Here is a 5,176-nt window from a genome sequence, read left to right as displayed (position 1 = left end):
GGAGCCTGCGCTGGCGAGGGTCTCTTAGTCCTGGCCCCGGCGGCGGCGGGAGGAGCGGGAGGCAGCGAACCCTGGGGCTCCGCGGGTCCCCCCCTCGCTCCCCCCGCTCATCTACAGCGCGGCTGTACACCACGCAAGGAGACGCTCGGTAACTCTCATTTGCAACGGACCCCCTTAAAAATCCGACCTCAAACCAAACCACCCCAGCTCTGGAGGCTTCATTCAGTACCCGCCGCGCTAACCGAGACCTTTGAAACACCTTTGCCGGATGTACGCGCCCAGGCGGGGCCACTCAGAGAGGTACCGGTTTCAGCGAGAGAGTTCAAAGCCTCCCCCCCAGCTGCGCTGCCCGAGCTTTCTGCTCAGCCCCTCTTTCCACGTGTCAGTCCGTTCCCTGTGGCTATTGCTCGAGCGCACTGCAGGCACAGATTACAGAGAATCTCTTTGCAGGTTGGAGCCCCAGAAGACTTGGGTTTTGCTTTGAACCCAGACATTTGCTGAGGATGTGAAATACACAGGAAAACCCACTGACCCCCAGCGTCAGCGAGGCAGCAGGACGCAGATGTATAATTCCCTTAGTTGAAGCTTGTAACCAGCGCATGGGTTAGAACTCGCTTAAAAAAGCCAGACCACGGGGTGTCTTTTAAGTTCACCTCCACCCACTAACTGGACATGCTAAAACATGAATTTGAGTACCCTGGGCGGGCACAGAAATGAAAGTGATGCAATAAATATCTTTAGCAACAAAGACCAGTCAATGATTATACGGTGTTTATAACTGTGGGCGTATAAAAATGACTGTTGAGCAGAGGAAAACTGTTTATTATTTGTATTGCAGCCTGTGGGTTTGAAGAGTCGTTGTGTTAGGAGCTGCATACAGTATTTTAAGAGACGGGAGCGCCTCCTGCCTACACTGTAGGGAGCTCACAATGTAACTATATGCCAATGGAAAAGCAAACAGGGGAAAGGCACTGTGCCATAATGTTTCTTGTTTCTTCCTATTCTGAACTACAGTCACGTTATATATGCATTTATCTGCGGGCAGGGCAGTAAATTGCCCTTCTGGTGATTATGATGATTGTGGTTTTTCCCTCCATGAGTGTTCTCTCTCTCTTGCCTTTTAATTGCCATTTTGTTTGGATTGTGAATATTTTAGCTGGTTGGGATCAGGCACGCTCTTTCCTTAAAAATGTATACAACAGTATGTACACTGAACATCTGTGATGTTCCTGAAATTGTGTTTTTGTATTTTTATCTGTGCAGCCCGTGATTCTTTTTTTTTAATCACACAGTTATAATCCTTCATAATCCACTACATTTTTACAAGATATATTCATTGCATCAGGTATCTGTTTCTTTCCCCACCATTTCTGGTACACAATTATTCTCATTTACCTGCACCTTTGACAGAATGGAATAATTTAAATGATAAATTTCCTTAACTCTTGACAAAGAAAAATTGGAAAATTGTTCAAAACTAAGTATTTCAGAACTTTCCTGGCTACCACTTGCAGTGCTAAAAAATACAGATATAAATTACTGTATATCTGTAACCAAAAAAATGAACATGCCAAGACAAAATAACAAACTATTGCTCTAACTATTTGGCCCTGTCCAGAAAATTCTACAAATGGAAATTTGGTGAAGACTACGGATTTATACTCCTATTCTACAGATAACTTTTGCTGTTTTATGGCGCTTGATAAAAATGTATTGAAGGTGAGCGGTATGTTTGCTTTGGGTTTTATGATCAGTCAGTCACTGATGTACCCAACTGACCCATATTTAAGGATCATGTCCATCACTCACATTTCAAAGACAGCTGAAGATGAGCTGCCAGCCAGAACATTCAGCACTGCTGTGATGAAGGGCATTTAGAAAAGTCTAATCTGAAGCACATTGTTTTACATACTTTGTGGCTTCTTATTTCAGGGTGTCCCCTTCCTGATGCGTGCTGGCACGTGTTGCTGTCCATTTTGATCTGCTTCATCTGAACAACATCCCAAAGAACAACCCACATCCTGAAACAATAGCAGCAGTTCTCAATACCCCCAAGCAAACATGGAAGTAAGCAAAGAACCCCCTTACTTCCAAACCGTAACAAAATAAAACCCAGCAGAAAACCTTATTTATCTAGATGGATCAAACAAAATTACTTAAGTTGGGGAACTGCGATTGTAGCATGAAAAAATAACAAAAGTGATAGTACACCCAGTAAGTCTGCTCTCTGCCAGTTTTAGGGAATTGCAACTGTTTACCCTGTGTTTGAAATAAAATGTATTTCCCACCTCCCCCAATAACCCTGTAGCGCTAAGAGAGCTAATGCCTGGATCTTCCCCTTGTGATTATGTTGTTGTAATTGTTACATGTCTCACTGAATTATATCTTTTTACCCCATACGAGGGCATCAGTTTACAATGAGAACGTTCAGTAATTTCAGTAACGCTGCTGCAGGAGATAATGCAGTCTGGCCCTCCAATCTAGGAATGAATTTGGAGAGCTGGACTCTGGGATTTTTTAATACATGATTCATTTAAATTAAGCATATTTCATAAATAATCCTCAGGAAACAAGAAACATGGGCTTTTCTGCTACTTTTAAAAAACACTTCTCGAATCATAATTCAGTCTCAGGTATGGGCTTTCCTAAGTCTCAAAAGTTTTCAGCATTATTACAATTGTGAGCTTAACTAGGCTTTTTTTCTTTTTTTTTTTTCTTTTTTCTTTTCCCTCTTTTCTCTGTGGTGGATAAGTCAGGTTTTGCCTTGATGAGTTTGTCAGTTCACCCTGAATAGTCATCAGTACAGTAGGCCTTCTGCAGCACCATGCTTGAAACCCTTCACCCTTCTGGTTTCTTTTCAGCTACAATATTACAGAAATTGAAATAAAAAACTTTTCCAAAAAGGAAGGTTAAGTGCCCCTGATTGAAATGGAAGTGGTTTAAGCAGAAAACCAATACCCAAATTTTATAACAAGGTGCAAACATAGCACAGAAACACAAACAGGACGATACGAACAGCTACAAAAATGGACAATTAGCACACTGTACTCTGAGAAGTTAGATACCAAGTTTGTCCACCAGAGAAAACAGACGGGCAACTGCTGCAACAGACTGCAGTCTGCAGTAAGCAAGGCTGGTATGACTGCATTCTGGTTACTGTTTTTTAACTCGTTAAAAAAATTACTGTATTTATTTGCAAGTGAATAGGCTCTTCCTCAAGACACATACAGCATGGGAATCTAGGTGAGTGAAGGATAACTGCCAAGACTTTTAAGAAATTCTTGTTCAAGTAAAGGCATTATAGATTGATCTGCTACTTTAAAATGTTTGTTGATCAACAGCCAGTTTGAAAATGCAAATTTTAAACCAAAAAAACCCACAAAAGATGCAAAGTCCTTTCAGAAACTATTTGACCAACTTCAACCACTCAAAAGATCAAGAAACAAGTGTTTACTTATGAGGTTTTAAAAACCCCACATTCAGCAGAGTGAAAATTAGTTTTATGTTTTACAGTTATAAATACAACTTGTGTCATTAGACATAAGAAATGAGATCCAAGATATTTAATGAAATACTTAACTTTGTTAAAAATGTAGGTAAAGGCAAACTGGCTTTAAAAAAAGTCTACTTATCAGACAGCCCTGAGAAGCCCTGAACAGCACCATTAAAAGCCTTCAATGCTTCCAGCCGAAGAGGTAAAAATCCCTTTACTATGCTCTGCATATTCAGTTACTCAAAATAATCTCTATCATTAGCGGAGTCCCTAGGTTGATCCTCCCTACAGGTTCCCAATTTTGATTAACCAGACAGAATTAGTTTCAGTAAAACTTCGGAGCCCTTCAGAGACCCCCCATATTAGTCCATTTGTCTTTGCTGATGCTTTTCTATCAAATTCCTCAGTAACAGTACGTGAGCTCCTCCTAGTCTCATTTATGGACACTGTATGAAGATAACAACAAAATAGCTATGGCAAGCATTCGAACTTCAGAGCACCTTAAGCACTCCCCATTCCCAGAGGGCCACTTTCTGAGTACTATGACATGTACCTCGTTTTTTTCATGAGCATGGGACTGTGAAAGCAGATGACATGCCCACTTTAAAAGTAATTAACACCCCCCCCCCCAATTATAATTCTCTTTCACTTTGCTGTAATTCTCTACAAGAAACATGAAGAACAAGAATATGCTGGTAATAACAGGGACCCCAGGAATGACCTTAGATGCCACCGAGATACAGAGACATTGTACCTTGTACCAAGATGAAGTACTGGAGAACTGCAAAGGCGCCTCTGCAACACAGGAAGATCTCTTCAAGTAAAATAAATTATCTCAAAATCTGTGGTTTCATGTCCTTCATGCTGCTGGGGTTAAACAAAGAAACAGACACTGCAAAGCTAAGCCCTGTTAAGAGTCACAAGTATTTGATAAGCATCTTCTCTGTCATATTTACCCAAACAGATCTGCATCAGGAATTACTGAAAGAAAAAGAACACAACACAGAGATACCACAGCAGCTAAAGGCAGTAAGAAACCAGTAGAAGTTTTCTTATATAGGCACATCTATCTAAGCATGAGAATATTAAACAATTATTTCTCCAAGACTTATAAACTTAGTCTCATTATTAGTTGAGCATTTATTTTTCATATGAAAAAAGAACATGCAAAGCATTTATTCAATAACATTTAGACACATCATTGGTAAACAGAGTTTTTTCTTACACTGAGGTGAAAGGAATATATACCCTTAATATTAAAGCATGAAATGCCTACTGTATAGTCTTAAACATTAATATCAGGCCTTAGAATTTCTGTAGTGAAAAGCAATACTAAACTTTAGTGTACTCATGTGTTTAATAAAATATGTTTATTGTATTTTTTCTTCTGCTTACCCCAGAACAGCATGTTAGCTATGTTTGGTTTTCATTAGTTGACTTTACTGAACGTGATTACACTCAGTCCAATTCTCCATTCCCATATAACTTAAGGTTTTGTACAATAAAATTCTTACTATTTTTAAAAATAAACCGTAAATACAGTAAGAGTTGGGCACAAGCCTTACCTGCAGTAGCACCGCTTAATCAAAGTATTTTTTCATCATTTTAAAGCAAGAGGGTTGCACTATCTGTTGAGTTAGATGCATACCTTTTTACAGGCATGCCACCCAATTTATATCCAAA

The sequence above is a fragment of the Aptenodytes forsteri genome, unplaced genomic scaffold (assembly GCF_000699145.1).
Source record: "Aptenodytes forsteri isolate BGI_AS27 unplaced genomic scaffold, ASM69914v1 Scaffold257, whole genome shotgun sequence".
Classification (NCBI taxonomy): Eukaryota; Metazoa; Chordata; class Aves; order Sphenisciformes; family Spheniscidae; genus Aptenodytes; species Aptenodytes forsteri.
This window is presented reverse-complemented; position numbering follows the sequence as displayed.